This window comes from Rattus norvegicus, chromosome 7, assembly GCF_021556685.1.
Source record: "Rattus norvegicus strain SHRSP/BbbUtx chromosome 7, alternate assembly SHRSP_T2T, whole genome shotgun sequence".
NCBI lineage: Eukaryota > Metazoa > Chordata > Mammalia > Rodentia > Muridae > Rattus > Rattus norvegicus.
This window is the reverse complement of record NC_141540.1, coordinates 116,928,221-116,945,837: the sequence shown is the minus strand read 5'-3', so window position 1 is coordinate 116,945,837 and position 17,617 is coordinate 116,928,221. Positions and strand designations below refer to the sequence as shown.

The following is a 17,617-nucleotide window of genomic DNA, read 5'->3' as shown; positions in this document are numbered from 1 at the left end:
TGATGGTTCCTCCTTTTCTTTTTTGAGACAATATCTCATGATACAGCCCTGGCTGGCCTGAAACTATGTCAGTTCACGCCTGCCTCTGCCTCCCGAGAGCTGGGATTAAAGGTGTGCACCAACCATGGTCCAAGTTACCTTTCTAATAACTATTAGAGTGATTTGCTAGCCAGGCTGTGCCTTAGGGTACAGCATGCAGCACAGTCCCGTTGAAAGCTACGCTTGGCGTGACACCCTGCGATTGATCTCCAGAACCCACATGAAGGCAGGAAGTGAAAACAAACTCTTGGTGGTTATGCTTTGACCTCTATGTGTGGGGCGCAAGCATACAGATTTAGCTGAAGGCAGTGAGCTAGGAGGAAGTACAGGTCATATATTCAAGAGAGTAAAACAAACCTGACATGCACCCTGTTGGGAGAGGCCTGTATTGACATTCATAACAAGGAAAATCTACCACCCCTGTTAGTGAGGTGATCCATGTCCCCTTGTGGTCCTCAGGGTGGGCAGAAGGGCACTGCCTTTAAGTGCTTATTCATCACTGGGCTGGTCACAGCAAGAGTGGCTTCTTTCTTAAGGGAAACTGAGAGGAGGAAGAGAGATGAGTGGGCAGATGAGTTCACTGTGAAAGGCGGAGTGTAGGACAGTAGCCGAAAAGATTTCGTGCAGAAGCTTTTTGCAACCAGGAGGTAGAAAGTAACCTGCTCTCCCTCTCCCTCTCCCTCTCCCTCTCCCTCTCCCTCTCCCCCTCCCCTTCCCCCTGCCCCCTCCCCCCTCCCCTTCCCCCTGCCCCCTCCCCCCTCCCTCACTCCCTCCCCTCCCCCTTCTTCTCTTCCTCCCCTCCCCCTCCCCCTCCCTCTCCCCTCTCCCCCTTCCCCCCTCTCTGTGTGGTGCCGGGAATGGGAACCCACGGCCGTGTGCATGCCGGGCAAACACCCCACTATCCAGCTGGATCCCCAGTTCCTGGTGGGTTTAGATGTCATTGGTAATACTGGATTTCTGAGTTGGGCAGAAAGTGGCCCTTTTCTGAGCTGCATGTGCAAGCCTGGAGGTTCTAGAAATCACCAACTTGCCTTCCTTTTATTGGCCTCTGTGCTAAAAGATGAGAGACTCCTGGCTCTGCCTGGTTCCTCCCACAAATGGCAGCCTATCCCTTGGGCTTGCCGTTTAGTCTTGGGGGGATGCCACCAAAGACCCAAACTTACAACCCAAAAGAGATGGGCTAGAGAGAGCAATGTGGAAAAAAGGAGCTGATTCTTAAATATTATAGTGTGGTCTGGATTGGGCCGTTCTGGCGATTGCTCCTGCCTCAGTGGGTATTGAGTTTGGTTCTGGGGTCTCTTGGATCAATCCTGCTATAGTTTGGATGCACAATGTTTTCCAAGGCTCGTGTGTGAAGACTTTCAGGGTGGGGCCCAGTTGGAGAAGGTCACTAGGGTGTACCCTCAAATGAGACTCTGTCTCTCTTTGCTTCCCGGGGAGGTGCATTTTATGCTCTCACCATGATGCCCCGCCCCCTACAGATCCCTAAAGCAACAGGCTCGCTGACCATAGAGCGAAACCTCTGGAATTGCAAGCCAAAATCAACCCCTGCTCCTTCCAGTTACCCCAGGTCACAGGGATGGAAGGTCCAAACAGACACTTTCAGTGGTGACACTTGCGTCAAGATTCCTGGCTCAATTGCTCGTCCTGCTGACACCTTATTTACACTTGCATTTTTCCAGAATGAGGAGCAGAGGAGGTAGTCTTTGAAGGCCCAAGATTGGAAGAAGCCAAAGGATTTAATTAGGGATTTGTTTGTCCACGACTGTGGACATCAAGATGTCAGAGCTGTGGCATGCACCTTATTCAGGGGGCTCACAGAACAACACAGCTGAAGAACAGACACCGACAAGGGCGGGGCGGGGCGGGGGAGAGCCATACGCGATTCGTGCGAGCGTGCCGGTCTGTGATGAATGGAGAGACGGGTACCGCAGGAGGACAGGAAACCTTAATCAATGTTGGTAATAGCCACCCATGCATCATGTGGAGGGGTCCCAAGCGTGAGGGCCAGGACCGGCGGTATGTGAAAAATGAACTGTTTGTAAATACAATCAACACTTTCGTGTTTGTGAGAAAACCATTTGTCATTCGGAGGCCACCTTTAGTAAAAGATGTACCTAGCTCCCGGGTGAGACGGGCCATCGATCACTGCCACATCATGGGGCAGTGCAGGGCTCGTCACAAGCCCTGGGAAGCACGTGAATGCTTATTCCTAGTAGAAAGCAAGTTGAGTCGCTTTCGAAAACAAAATGGTGCCCTCCCACCCCGAGAGCATAAGCTTGCATCGGGCATCACAGGGAACCCCCCCTTCCAAAACCCCCTCCAAGAGGCACTGCAGGGGAGCCTCGGAGAGGACTTGCCCCAGCACACAGTCTCTCCCAAGGGTCTGTATGGGAAGAGGGGAAGAAGGCAGGAAAGTTTCCTTTAGAGCAAGAAGGTGGTTTACTTGAGGTCTTCTGGGGACAGAACAGGAAAGGGATGGCGGGGCAGGGTGACATGACTTGCGTGGGGAGTCTTCACCTTTAGGATTGTGCCTTGGTAAGGCCTGGGACACTGGTATTGTGTTGGGCATTGGCATTTGCTGTATCCTGGGCACGGTGGTTAGCCTGAAGCATACCTTACAAGTTGAAGCTACCCAAAGCCTCCTGTCTCCCAAATAGCACGCAAGGACTCCATGAGTGTGTCCGGTTAGCCCAGCTGGAACCACAAAGCTAGAGACTTGCTGGCAATCTGATGTGGCTTCGGGGAAGAGTGTGAAGGGTGAACCTTGGATTTAATGGCGTGGCCACCAGATGTGAAGTCCGGTTAAGGCACTTAGTGGGGTGGCTGCTGGATGGACCCGTGGATATATCCCATAAATGTTGAGCTTAGAGCTCAGGGTACATTGGCTTGTTCTTGTTACATAGTGCCGGGAACAAAGTTTGTGACAGTCCTCAGAAAAGGAGGTATGACATGGGGCAGTAGCAGCAGGAAGCAGCAGAACCTACAGTCTAGGGGAGGGGGTGCTTTAAGCAGAGGAAGAAGCTATGGTGCTATCCAGTGAGAACCGGGCTGCTTTGGCTGGGATTGAGTGAGCCAGGGGTATGGAGGTGGACACACTGAACTCAGAGTTGGTACGAGCCCTGGCTATCAGGCTGGGGAAGGATTGAGTGAGCCAGGGGTATGGAGGTGGACACACTGAACTCAGAGTTGGTACGAGCCCTGGCTATCAGGCTGGGGAAGGCTTAGGGCCTGGTAATCTGCAGAAGGAGAGCTGTGGAATTAGGGCTTGGGCAGGGTACCTCTGATGTTGGATGGCTCGGGGTACTCCTGTGGACTCTCTGTCCTTTCTGACAGTGGCTGAGTGAGGGGTATAAGTCACAGAAGGGGCTGGAACAATGGCTCAGTGTGTAAGATCACACACTGCTCTTGCAAAGGACTGAGTTCGATTTCCAGCAACTCACACTGAACAGCTTACAACTAACTACCTATAACTCCCATCCCAGGGGCCTCTAATGTTCTCTTCTGGAACCTGTAGTCCTGTATGTGTGTGCGTGCATGTGCATGTGCACACCCATATGCACGCGCGCGCACGCACACACACACACACACACACACACACACACACACAACCTCCCACCTTCTGCCTCCACATACCCCACACATACAGAGAGAGAGGGAGAGGCAGAGGGAGAGGGAGAGGGAGAGGGAGAGGGAGAGGGAGAGGGAGAGGGAGAGGGAGAGGGAGAGGGAGAGGGAGAGAGAGCTGTGCTTTTGGAGTCAGTGACACTTGGGAGGAGGAGTACTGGGGTCTAAGATGTAGATCAGGAGAACATTTGCCTTCTGCAGTTCAGGCCCCAGATCTAGTCCTCCCAAAATTCTAATTCCAAGGGCGCTTACTCATTTGTGGCCTAATCTAGACTGGACCTGGATGGAGGTGACTCTGATGTCATTATTGTGTATTGTCTGACATATTTTGGACACAGTTTGTAACGTATTTTTGATACTTGTCTAGAGAGTCAACTGACGACGAGACCACCTAGACATCGCTGGCCCCGGGAGGTATTTGTCACCAGGAAATACATATCATTTATTTACTACGCAAAAGAGGGCGCATCATTCAGCGCAACCGTCCCTCCTTCTTATGAAGCCCCGTTTCTATTTTCCACGTCTGACTAATTTTTAATCTCGGTGACTGAGTGATGCTGTGTCACTGGCTGGCGATGGTGTATGACATATGCTGCCTTCACAGGATCCTTTTTGTCGATCGCTCCTGTGGCATTGGGAGTGAAATGAGCTCAGCCTCCACGTGACTTCAGCGAACCCGGGCACAAATGCACATTTAGACGCTTTCTTTATGCAAAGGCTCCGAGAGCGTGGCATCGAGCCATCTCTGCGGTGACGTCTGGTCCTCATCACTCACCAGCACAGGAAAACAGCTCTTTGCCTAACACCTATTTGTAAAGAAGACAGGAAGATAGCATCGTTAATAACCCCGAACATGGGCTGCGATTTATAAAGCAGCCACAGTGTAGAGGCACCGAGCCTGTTTTTGACAGCCGCTTTCCCGGACTGTCCATTTTCCCTGAAGCTGTGCAAACCGGAGCCCAAATACTGTCCTCACTTCCTCCCAAGACCAATGTTTAACCGGCTCTGACCTACTGTGGTTCAACCCCTCTGTCTGAGACCCAGCAGTGGAAGGGCACCCTATGTAAGGCCCTAGTAGCCATCGATGCTCCCCGAAAAGGCAGGTGATGGCATGCCAGGAGCACTTCCTCAATGACAGCACTCACAGTGTGCCTAATGCTCTCAGAACCTTGCTAGCCCATCCCTGAAGGCCTCTAGGGCTCCTCTCAAGGCCCAAAGACACCCAGGGCCCATAGTTTACCAGAACTGCCAAGGTTAATGTCCCCATAAACTGCTCCATCCATTTGTGGATGCAGATCAGAGGGAATCATCACAGTGTGTCACAGGGACTGCAACAAGAGGTTTCAAGACTGGGAAAGAGACCTCACTTCCAGCATTCGTTGGACCCACCTCTGAAATTACGTATGTGCACAAGGCCCTGCTGTCGGGCTGCTCTGCCCTGGACTTGGAGGGGCCGTGTGCTCCTCACTTGGGATCTCTGCTCTGTCACTGTGGCCATATCTACTGATGTTACATGTTGTCTTTCTCTGATGTCTTCTTCTGGCCACTGTGATGGAAAAGCAAACAATCTGGCTTGCTTGCTGTGAATGCTCCAGACTACATCTGTGATTCCTCGCAGGCCAGCCCACCATAGTGGGCAGCAAACATCTGTTCACAGCCCCTGGACTCACTTGGGCCTTGCTGCTTCATGCATGCTCTGTATGTAGCGCTTCTGGGACTGTAATAGGAGCTATTAACTAGACCCCTGCCTAGACGTGTGTGTGTGTGTGTGTGTGTGTGTGTGTGTGTGTGTACACATGTATACATGCACGGTAGGGTTTGCTGATCCTTCAACATCTGTCTGGGTGGCTCACCATTTGTTGGTGCTGTACCCTGCCTTGTCACAAAGGTTCTGGGATTGAAGTCGAGGAGATAGGACCTAGCCAGTGTGCTGGGGCCGAGGCACAGAGAACGTGAGGGTTATCAGCCCTCAGGACACTCTTCCCCGGGGACCAGTCTGCTCTTGGTGACGACCTTTGCCTTGGTGTTCCCCTTTCCTTGGCGTCCCCCAGTGTCTCTTCTCCTTTTGGTGTACTACCATTGCCTACCACTTTCTATGCAGGAACTTGGGCCCAGGCCTTGACCAGTTGCCCTGCTGTGGCTGCCCCTATCAAACAAGGCCTGGTCACAAGACATGAGAATCGGGCTGTCCCAGGCCAGGGAGCTCACCGGATTGTCCCTTGGCTCCTCCTCCTACACTGAAGGCCTTTCCTGCCTGGACTCCACGTCCCTCTCCCACTCGGCTTAGGGGCCGAGACTGCTGTACCTTCTGTGTCTCTGTGGCCTTCGCACTGCTCTTTCCTGGCCCTCTCCATATCCCCACACTCAGACTGACCACTCCTCTTCCTGCCTTTGGTCTGAAAGTCTTAGCACTCAGGCAAACGCGGTGAGCTGCGCATTTTCAGTGGACTCCGTGCTTGCCCTCTAAATACTTGATTAATATGAAACATGACACGTGAATATGAACATGATACATCAGACCCAAGAACATGCTTGGGACCAGTTAACTGACACTCTCCGAGAGACCACTTAAAGTATATTGGGATCAATAGGAAATAATACCTACTGACAGTCAGAACCAAACGACTTCACTGTTTTCAGGGTGGTGAGCTGATGGGAGAAAGCCACAGCTCGGTGCTCCATGTGACTCAGCCACAGGAAAGGCAGGCCATAGGGCTGTCCTTGCTCTTATCCCTCAGAATTCTCCTGTGGATGTCCCCTAGGGCCCCTTTAACACCTCCCAGCCCATAAGGGAGATGGGGAATGGGGAACAGCCAGGAACTAGTGTGAAGGAGTTCTCAGGAAAGGACGAGGCTCCTGCCAGCGACCGTGCTTTGGCCTTTGCTGGCCTGAGAGTTGCGAAGGCCAGGCAGGCAGGCTCTGTGCTTTCTGACTCAACTTCTGAATCACCGTGCTCTGCTTTGACCTCACCCCTAAATGGTGCAGACAGGTAAGAGAAGAGGTATGGGGCAGGCAGGCTGTCGGGGCCTGGGAGAGAAACTGAGGAGAGCTGAGGGAGGGAGGGAGGGAGGAGATCTGAGGAGGGAGGAGGCGGCCATCCGGGATGGCTTATGTTTCTTCTGAGACATCATGGTGACACCAGTTTTGTGAGTTTTCCCTTTGGAGTCACGCTGATTAGTTTTTGTTTCTTTCTTTCTTTGTCTCAAGGAAGAAAGAATCCTGAGCAGATGAAATGAGAAACCATAAAAAACAGAAAATATAGGAGGAGCTAAACAAGGAACATGGAGGCTGGCCCGGAACTCATGACCTCTCAGCGCTGAGGAAGCACCATACCACTGAGCTGTGTCCCCAGCCCTGTGGGTTTGAATGCTATTTACTCTCAGTGTTTTAGTCCAAACTCACGCTGTTCAGTACGTTCATAATTTTAATTCACGGACTCTTAAATCTGTATTTTGAAGTGAAAAGCATTAAAAAACACTTTTGGTTTCATCTATCTGTTGAGAAAACTCCTTTGTATTTATTTTATTTTATTTTATTTTATTTTTTTTATTAACTTGAGTATTTCTTATATACATTTCGAGTGTTATTCCCTTTCCCAGTTTCCGGGCAAACATCCCCCTCTCCCCTCCCCTTTCTTATCGGTGTTCCCCTCCCCACCCTCCCCCATTGTCCCCCTCCCCCCAACAGTCTAGTTCACTGGGGGTTCAGTCTTAGCAGGACCCAGGGCTTCCCCTTCCACTGGTGCTCTTACTAGGATATTCATTGCTACCTATGAGGTCAGAGTCCAGGGTCAGTCCATGTATAGTCTTTAGGTAGTGGCTTAGTCCCTGGAAGCTCTGGTTGCTTGGCATTGTTGTACATATGGGGTCTCGAGCCCCTTCAAGCTCTTCCAGTTCTTTCTCTGATTCCTTCAACGGGGGTCCTATTCTCAGTTCAGTGGTTTGCTGCTGGTATTCGCCTCTGTATTTGCTGTATTCTGGCTGTGTCTCTCAGGAGCGATCTACATCCGGCTCCTGTCGGTCTGCACTTCTTTGCTTCATCCATCTTGTCTAATTGGATGGCTGTATATGCATGGGCCACATGTGGGGCAGACTCTGAATGGGTGTTCCTTCAGTCTCTGTTTTAATCTTTCCCTCTCTCTTCCCTGCCCAGGGTATTCTTGTTCCCCTTTTAAAGAAGGAGTGAACCATTCACATTTTGATCATCTGTCTTGAGTTTCATTTGTTCTAGGCATTTAGGGTAATTCAAGCATTTGGGCTAATAGCCACTTATCAGTGAGTGCATACCATGTATGTCTTTCTGTGTTTGGGTTAGCTCACTCAGGATGATATTTTCCAGTTCCAGCCATTTGCCTACGAATTTCATAAAGTCGTTGTTTTTGATAGCTGAGTAATATTCCATTGTGTAGATGTACCACATTTTCTGTATCCATTCCTCTGTTGAAGGGCATCTGGGTTCTTTCCAGCTTCTGGCTATTATAAATAAGGCTGCAATGAACATAGTGGAGCACGTGTCTTTTTTATATGTTGGGGCATCTTTTGGGTATATGCCCAAGAGAGGTATAGCTGGATCCTCAGGCAGTTCAATGTCCAATTTTCTGAGGATCCTCCAGACTGATTTCCAGAATGGTTGTACCAGTTTGCAATCACACCAACAATGGAGGAGTGTTCCTCTTTCTCCACATCCTCGCCAGCATCTGTTGTCCCCTGAGTTTTTGATCTTAGCCATTCTCACTGGTGTGAGGTGAAATCTCAGGGTTGTTTTGATTTGCATTTCCCTTATGACTAAAGATGTTGAACATTTCTTTAGGTGTTTCTCCGCCATTCGGCATTCCTCAGCTGTGAATTCTTTTTTTTTTTTTTTTTTGGTTCTTTTTTTCGGAGCTGGGGACCGAACCCAGGGCCTTGCGCTTCCTAGGCAAGCGCTCTACCACTGAGCTAAATCCCCAGCCCCTCAGCTGTGAATTCTTTGTTTAGCTCTGAGCCCCATTTTTTAATAGGGTTATTTGTTTCCCTGTGGTCTAACTTCTTGAGTTCTTTGTATATTTTGGATATAAGGCCTCTATCTGTTGTAGGATTGGTAAAGATCTTTTCCCAATCTGTTGGTTGCCGTTTTGTCCTAACCACAGTGTCCTTTGCCTTACAGAAGCTTTGCAGTTTTATGAGATCCCATTTGTCAATTCTTGATCTTAGAGCGTAAGCCATTGGTGTTTTGTTCAGGAAATTTTTTCCAGTGCCCATGTGTTCCAGATGCTTCCCTAGTTTTTCTTCTATTAGTTTGAGTGTGTCTGCTTTGATGTGGAGGTCCTTGATCCACTTGGACTTAAGCTTTGTACAGGGTGATAAGCATGGATCGATCTGCATTCTTCTACATGTTGACCTCCAGTTGAACCAGCACCATTTGCTGAAAATGCTATCTTTTTTCCATTGGATGGTTTTGGCTCCTTTGTCAAAAATCAAGTGACCATATGTGTGTGGGTTCATTTCTGGGTCTTCAATTCTATTCCATTGGTCTATCTGTCTGTCTCTGTACCAATACCATGCAGTTTTTATCACTATTGCTCTGTAATACTGCTTGAGTTCAGGGATAGTGATTCCCCCTGAAGTCCTTTCATTGTTGAGGATAGCTTTAGCTATCCTGGGTTTTTTGTTATTCCAGATGAATTTGCAAATTGTTCTGTCTAACTCTTTGAAGAATTGGATTGGTATTTTGATGGGGATTGCATTGAATCTGTAGATTGCTTTTGGTAAAATGGCCATTTTTACTATATTAATCCTGCCAATCCATGAGCATGGGAGATCTTTCCATCTTCTGAGGTCTTCTTCAATTTCCTTCTTCAGTGTCTTGAAGTTCTTATTGTACAGATCTTTTACTTGCTTTGTTAAAGTCACTCCGAGGTACTTTATATTATTTGGGTCTATTATGAAGGGTGTCGTTTCCCTAATTTCTTTCTCGGCTTGTTTCTCTTTTGTATAGAGGAAGGCAACTGATTTATTTGAGTTAATTTTATACCCAGCCACTTTGCTGAAGTTGTTTATCAGCTTTAGTAGTTCTCTGGTGGAACTTTTGGGATCACTTAAATATACTATCATATCATCTGCAAATAGTGATATTTTGACTTCTTCTTTTCCGATCTGTATCCCCTTGACATCCTTTTGTTGTCTGATTGCTCTGGCTAGAACTTCAAGAACTATATTGAATAAGTAGGGAGAGAGTGGGCAGCCTTGTCTAGTCCCTGATTTTAGTGGGATTGCTTCAAGTTTCTCTCCATTTAGTTTAATGTTAGCAACTGGTTTGCTGTATATGGTTTTTACCATGTTCAGGTATGGGCCTTGAATTCCTATTCTTTCCAGGACTTTTATCATGAAGGGGTGTTGAATTTTGTCAAATGCTTTCTCAGCATCTAATGAAATGATCATGTGGTTTTGTTCTTTCAGTTTGTTTATATAATGGATCACGTTGATGGTTTTCCGTATATTAAACCATCCCTGCATGCCTGGGATGAAGCCTACTTGATCATGGTGGATGATTGTTTTGATGTGCTCTTGGATTCGGTTTGCCAGAATTTTGTTGAGTATTTTTGCGTCGATATTCATAAGGGAAATTGGTCTGAAGTTCTCTTTCTTCGTTGTGTCTTTGTGTGGTTTAGGTATAAGAGTAATTGTGGCTTCGTAGAAGGTATTCGGTAGTGATCCATCTGTTTCAATTTTGTGGAATAGTTTGGATAATATTGGTATGAGGTCTTCTATGAAGGTTTGATAGAATTCTGCACTAAACCCGTCTGGACCTGGGCTCTTTTTGGTTGGGAGACCTTTAATGACTGCTTCTATTTCCTTAGGAGTTATGGGGTTGTTTAACTGGTTTATCTGTTCCTGATTTAACTTCGGTACCTGGTATCTGTCTAGGAAATTGTCCATTTCCTGAAGATTTTCAAGTTTTGTTGAATATAGGTTTTTGTAGTAAGATCTGATGATTTTTTGAATTTCCTCTGAATCTGTTGTTATGTCTCCCTTTTCATTTCTGATTTTGTTAATTTGGACGCACTCTCTGTGTCCTCTCATTAGTCTGGCTAAGGGTTTATCTATCTTGTTGATTTTCTCAAAGAACCAACTTTTGGTTCTGTTGATTCTTTCTATGGTCCTTTTTGTTTCTACTTGGTTGATTTCAGCTCTGAGTTTGATTATTTCCTGCCTTCTACTCCTCCTGGGTGTATTTGCTTCTTTTTGTTCTAGAGCTTTTAGGTGTGCTGTCAAGCTGCTGACATATGCTCTTTCCTGTTTCTTTCTGCAGGCACTCAGCGCTATGAGTTTTCCTCTTAGCACAGCTTTCATTGTGTCCCATAAGTTTGGGTATGTTGTACCTTCATTTTCATTAAATTCTAAAAAGTTTTTAATTTCTTTCTTTATTTCTTCCTTGACCAGGTTATCATTGAGTAGAGCATTGTTCAATTTCCACGTATATGTGGGCATTCTTCCCTTATTGTTATTGAAGACCAGTTTTAGGCCGTGGTGGTCCGATAGCACACATGGGATTATTTCTATCTTTCTGTACCTGTTGAGGCCCGTTTTTTGACCAATTATATGGTCAATTTTGGAGAAAGTACCATGAGGAGCTGAGAAGAAGGTATATCCTTTTGCTTTAGGATAGAATGTTCTATAAATATCCGTTAGGTCCATTTGGCTCATGACTTCTCTTAGTCTGTCTACATCTCTGTTTAATTTCTGTTTCCATGATCTGTCCATTGATGAGAGTGGGGTGTTGAAATCTCCCACTATTATTGTGTGAGGTGCAATGTGTGTTTTGAGCTTTAGTAAGGTTTCTTTTACATATGTAGGTGCCCTTGTATTTGGGGCATAGATATTTAGGATTGAGAGTTCATCTTGGTGGATTTTTCCTTTGATGAATATGTAGTGTCCTTCCTCATCTTTTTTGATGACTTTTAGTTGAAAATTGATTTTATTTGATATTAGAATGGCTACTCCAGCTTGCTTCTTCTGACCATTTGCTTGGAAAGTTGTTTTCCAGCCTTTCACTCTGAGGTAGTGTCTGTCTTTGTCTCTGAGGTGTGTTTCCTGTAGGCAGCAGAATGCAGGGTCCTCGTTGCGTATCCAGTTTGTTAATCTATTTCTTTTTATTGGGGAGTTGAGGCCATTGATGTTGAGAGATATTAAGGAATAGTGGTTATTGCTTCCCGTTATATTCATATTTGGATGTGAGGTTATGTTTGTGTGCTTTCATTCTCTTTGTTTTGTTGCCAAGACGATTAGTTTCTTGCTTCTTCTAGGGTATAGCTTGCCTCCTTATGTTGGGCTTTACCTTTTATTATCCTTTGTAGTGCTGGATTTGTAGAAAGATATTGTGTAAATTTGGTTTTGTCATGGAATATCTTGGTTTCTCCATCTATGTTAATTGAGAGTTTTGCAGGATACAGTAACCTGGGCTGGCATTTGTGTTCTCTTAGGGTCTGTATGACATCAGTCCAGGATCTTCTGGCCTTCATAGTTTCTGGTGAGAAGTCTGGTGTGATTCTGATAGGTCTGCCTTTATATGTTACTTGACCTTTTTCCCTTACTGCTTTTAATATTCTTTCTTTATTTTGTGCATTTGGTGTTTTGACTATTATGTGACGGGAGGTGTTTCTTTTCTGGTCCAATCTATTTGGAGTTCTGTAGGCATCTTGTATGCCTATGGGTATCTCTTTTTTTAGGTTAGGGAAGTTTTCTTCTATGATTTTGTTGAAGATATTTACTGGTCCTTTGAGCTGGGAGTCTTCACTCTCTTCTATACCTATTATCCTTAGGTTTGATCTTCTCATTGAGTCCTGGATTTCCTGTATGTTTTGGACCAGTAGCTTTTTCCGCTTTACATTATCTTTGACAGTTGAGTCAATGATTTCTAGGGAATCTTCTGCTCCTGAGATTCTCTCTTCCATCTCTTGAATTCTGTTGGTGAGGCTTGTATCTACAGCTCCTTGTCTCTTCTTTTGGTAACTCCTTTGTATTTGTTCTGAAATATTTATTTCTTTATGTATTTTATGTCTGCATTCCAGTTGAGGGCACCAGATCCCATTACAGATGGTTGTGAGCCACCATGTGGTTGCTGGGACTTGAACTCGGGACCTCTGGAAGAGCAGCCAGAACTCTTAAACTGGTGAGCCATTTCTCCAGCCCATGAAAAGTCTTTTTGATCACATGTTGATGAATTGGAAAATGCAGGGGGCCGGTAGGATGGCTCAATGTGTGAAGACACTTGGAGTAAGCTTTACACGTTGTCCTCGGATCTCCAGGCGTGTGCTCTTGGAGGTTGTGTGAGCCTAGCAAATCAATGTAATTTGCAAAAACACATCCTTAGTGTTTAGGCAACGAGAATTTCTCAATCTGAGGACTGCAATTGTCTTAGCTTGCTACTTTCAGGCTTTGTGGGGGTGTTCATAGCTCCTGTATATCAGAGCTGGTTCCAAACTCTGGGTGGGCAACCTGTCCTACTCATAGGGCGGCTTTGGCATGACTCTCACCCTGGAGGTCACTTTGGCCTCCTGTGGACACACCTCAGTGGCCTCTCTTGTGTTATGCGGACATTCCCACTCTGGGTCATGACATATAAACACAAAGGGTGTGAACCCTTTGTCTTGTGACTTGTAGTTGATATCCAAAGAAGAAGAGAAACTCCGGGCTAGGGTGACCTTGTCACTAAGTGAGGTTTGTCTTCCTGTCCCTTTCCTGTGTGGTTAGTAAGGCTGCCAGGGCAGAGTAAGGTAAGAGAGATCTGGCTTCTGTTCTGAGAGCCTGGCCGTGTTGTAGAACTCAGGCCTGTTGTCTTTGTTTTGGTCACATAGGAATCCAGAGAGGGTGGAACAGGTTGGTAATGTGAGCTGGACACGTGAGGAAATTCAGTCCTTGAAGATCCCTGTGATAGCCCTCAGGGGACCGTCCTCTCTCTCTCATGTGCTGTGGGCCCTTTGTACGTGTTTGGTCTTGTTTTACATAGATGATCCTGTTGGAAATAGCTAACATTTGGTGACAGTGCCTACAGCCATTGGCTCCTCTGAGAGCTGAGGGTCTGCATTCCTAACTTCCAGGGCGAGGCTTACTGTGAGTTCCTTCACCTCCTGGTTGTTTTGTTATTTTTTTTTCCAGCTGCTTTCCTGTGACTGGAGGACAGAAAGACAGGGGCAGGTCTGGAGGGGAAAAACACAGGGTTTTGGTTTTGAATGGTTGGATACCGTACTGGAACTCACAGCCTGCTGGCCACAGTGACATCTCGGCTTATGGTGGACGGAGTCAGATTTAAACAGTTTGAGTTGGTGTCTTAGGAGAACCACTTGAGAGCCATGCACCTGACCTTGGGACTTGGAAGCAGTTTAATTCCATGTCTGATCTGCAACTGTCAAACTGAGCTGCTGATTTCCCAGGGGATAATGAGAAGTTCCCTCTTCCGCTGGCCACAGGGGCAATCCTGGTGTGAGCTACATGTCCTAGTCTAGTCTAAGGATGTGTGCCCTCCTGACACCCACGCTTCTTAGGCTATCGACTTGCTTAAGTAGAGACAGAAACTGCATTTTTTGTAGTGAAACATCGCAAGTTTCAAGTGCTGTTATAGTTTTGCAGAAATGTAAACACTGGGTTGGCTGGCTGAATCCTCAGCTTCCAAGTGAGTTCTGGTGACCCGCGCTGCCCTCCAGCTCACCCTGTTTCCTCACAGAAAGCATCAGGACAGTGTTGAAGCTTCCCTCGTATGGTCTTACCTTAAATATTGATTAAAAACTATATATCATAAACCCCTCATCTTTGTCACTTTGAGGTGTCACTTTGAGGTATCTAAGCGGCTTTGAATTGGATTCACAGCCTCAGGCAGACCTCACCCCTCTCTATTGCAAATCACCTCCATCATCCCAAAATGAGACCAACAGCTCTTCAGGAGTTTCTCCCCAGCTCCTCTGTCTGCAGCCACCACAGCCACTGCTCTGCTTCCGGTGTGTTGGTGTACTTTGGACATTTCAGATGAACAGAGCCTTACAGCACCTGTCCTCCTGTGCCACTGTTTGTCCTGTTACAATGTTTCCAGGTTCTGTCTGCCTTGCAACTGCTAGGACTTCGGCCCCTCTCAAAGCTAGGAGCTGTCGTATGAACAGATGCCTTTGTATGCTGCTTCCTCTCTTGGCTAGTTGCATTGTTTTCTCTTTTCAGCTGTGAACTCAATACCTGTTTTCATCAACACATGACCAAAAAGACTTTTCATGGGCTGAAGAACTGGCTTAGCAGTTAAGAGCACTGGCTGCTCTTTCAGAGGTCCTGAGTTCAAGTCCCAGCAACCACAACCATCTGTAATGGGATCTGATGCCCTCTTCCGGTGTGTCTGAAGACACCACCGGAAATCCAGTTACTGTTCTGTTGAGGTACAGAACCGAGACATGAATGTACATCACAAAGAGGACTTATTAGATTGCCTTCCACAATATGGGCCGTCAGTCCACAATGGCTGTCTCACACTAGAGGCACTGAGGACCAGTAGTTGCCCCCTCACCAGGCTGGATGACTGAGCCTTCCCAGCCCAGTGCTGAAGGCCTGAAGGTTCATGGAGAGGGAGGCACCTATCTTCAGCCCGAATGAATGGTTCTGAGGTTGGTGAAGGACAGCACCACAGGGCAGATTAACTCCCAGAGATGTGAAGGCACGCGTGCGTGTGGGTTGAGTGACAGTAAAGTCCCCGATCTCAGGCACACGGTTCAGAACACTCGGTTCCCAGCTGATAGCGCTGTGTGGGGAGGTTTGGGTGACACAGCCTTGCTATAGGAAGCACAACATTGGAGGAGGGCTCAGAGTTTAAAAGCTTCCAATTTGCTCTTTCTGCTTCCTGATGGTGGTCAAGGCGTGAGCCCTCAGCTCCCTGTACTTGCTGCCACGATTCCCTGACACGATGAACATTTGTGCCCCTGAAACCCTACACCGAAACACACCCTTCTTTCTGTAAGTTGCTTCTGGTCGTGGTGTTTTATCACAACAGAAAGGTAATTAACACAGTAAGCAGGCAGGAAGGGAATATGGAAATACTGACCTTTCTTATATCTTGACTAACACTGGAAGATTCCGCACACATTTAGGGTGGGTTTTCCCATTTCAATGAGTGGATTCAAGAAAATCACCCACAGGCACGCATGCCTGAGGCTTAGGCTCTGATTCCAGACCCAGTCAAACTAACAAAGCCATCACACCGAAGGACAGCCAAGCTTTTCTCAAGCAGCCTGACACTTCAGCAGCGCATCGTGTCCTCACAACCCATACATACCCCACCCTCTACACCCTCCCACCCAACACCCCACACACCATAGCAACACACCACATATCCACCCCCTACACCCAACACCCAACACCCCACATCCCCACCCCCTACACTCAACACCCCACATCCCACCCTCTACACCCCAACACCCAACACCCCACACCCCACACACCATACCCAACACACCACATACCCATCCCCTACACCCCAACACCCAACACCCCACACCCCACACACCATACCCAACACACCACATATCCACCCCCTACACCCAACACCCAACACCCAACACCCAACACCCCACACTCAACCTGTAATTGTTGGTTTTCATGTTGTTGTCCTACTGGATGTGAAGAGGTAATTCATTGTAGTTTTTAAAAAAAATCTTTTTAAACATTTTTGAGGGCAGGGGAGCCATGCAGAACTTGTGGAGGAGTCTGTCTCTGGGATCAAACTCAGGTCATCAGGCTTGGCAGCAAATGTCCTTTCTAGTTTCTTCTCTCCCCACCCCCTCCTCCTCCTTCTCCTCCTCCTTCCTTTTTGTTTTTATCTTTTTAAAGATTTATTTATTTATTGTATGTATATGAGTACACTATCACTGTCTTCAGACACACCAGAAGAGGGCATTGGATCCCATTACAGATGGTTGTGAGGCATCACGTAGTTGTTGGGATTTGAACTCAGGACCTCTGGAAGAGCGATCAGTGCTCTTAACTGCTGAGCCATCTCTCCAGCCCCTACTTTCTAATACTGGTGATTCTGGTGAATGGCGGGGGGCTGATGCTCAGGCCCAGGGCCTTACACACAGTAGGCACTTCTATTTTACTCCTAAGTCACCACGACCCCAGCCCAGAAGTTTGTAATGATGGTGATTCTGGTTGACCTGCTTTGTTTCTGGTTGATTTGCATGTGGTGACATAATTAAGATGTCCTTGTCTCCTTTGTTATCGTCCTGGAGATTTACATGTGCGCCTTTATAGTCCAGGCTGTTGCCGTTAGGCCTTGCGATTTGAACTTGGTTCTTTTCATGCCCGCAGTCAGCACCACCTGCTGCCGGATGGTGTAGTCACTGCTTCACGTCGCTGCTGATAGACTCAGGTTCACGTTCCGACCCTCAGGCCCCAGTGACCTGTGTCCACCCCACACCAGCACCATGAGGTCTTGATCATCACAGCTCCCAGGCTTGCACAGCTTTGTTCTCAAGACCGTTTTTATTTTTTAAAGAATGATTTATTTATATGTATGAGTCTGTAGCTGTCTTCAGACACACCAGAAGAGGGCAACAAATCCCATTACAGATGCTTGTTAGCCACCGTGTGGTTGCTGGGATTTGAACTCAGGACCTCTGGAAGAGCAGTCAGTGACCATTGAGCCATCTGCCCAGCTCTCCCCCCTTTAAATTCTTCTTTGGCTCATGGTTAAGCTTTCCTAAAGTTAATTTTTTCCCAAAGTTTAAAAAGTGTTAAATTTAAAATAAAAAAGGAAGGGGGAGAGCCGGCTCAGTGGTTAGGAGAGCCTCTGCTCCTGACTTTGCCTCCCAGTGCTCAGTTAGGTGACTCAGAACTACCTGGAGCTCCAACACCAAGGCATCCAACATCCTCTGTCACTTCCTCAGGTCTCTGCATGCATCTGCACATACATCTGTAAATACACACACACACACACATACACA

General features: G+C 47.2%; 1 long non-coding RNA gene across 1 annotated transcript; it reads left to right on the top strand.

Annotated features, from left to right (window-relative positions):
* The first annotated feature begins 613 nt into the window (after window positions 1-613).
* On the top strand, window positions 614-7,158 carry LOC148004856 (uncharacterized). The gene is made up of 3 exons (XR_015625726.1): window positions 614-686; window positions 4,034-6,655; window positions 6,874-7,158. It is a non-coding gene; the product is annotated as an uncharacterized LOC148004856 (long non-coding RNA).
* The last annotated feature ends 10,459 nt before the right edge of the window (window positions 7,159-17,617 follow it).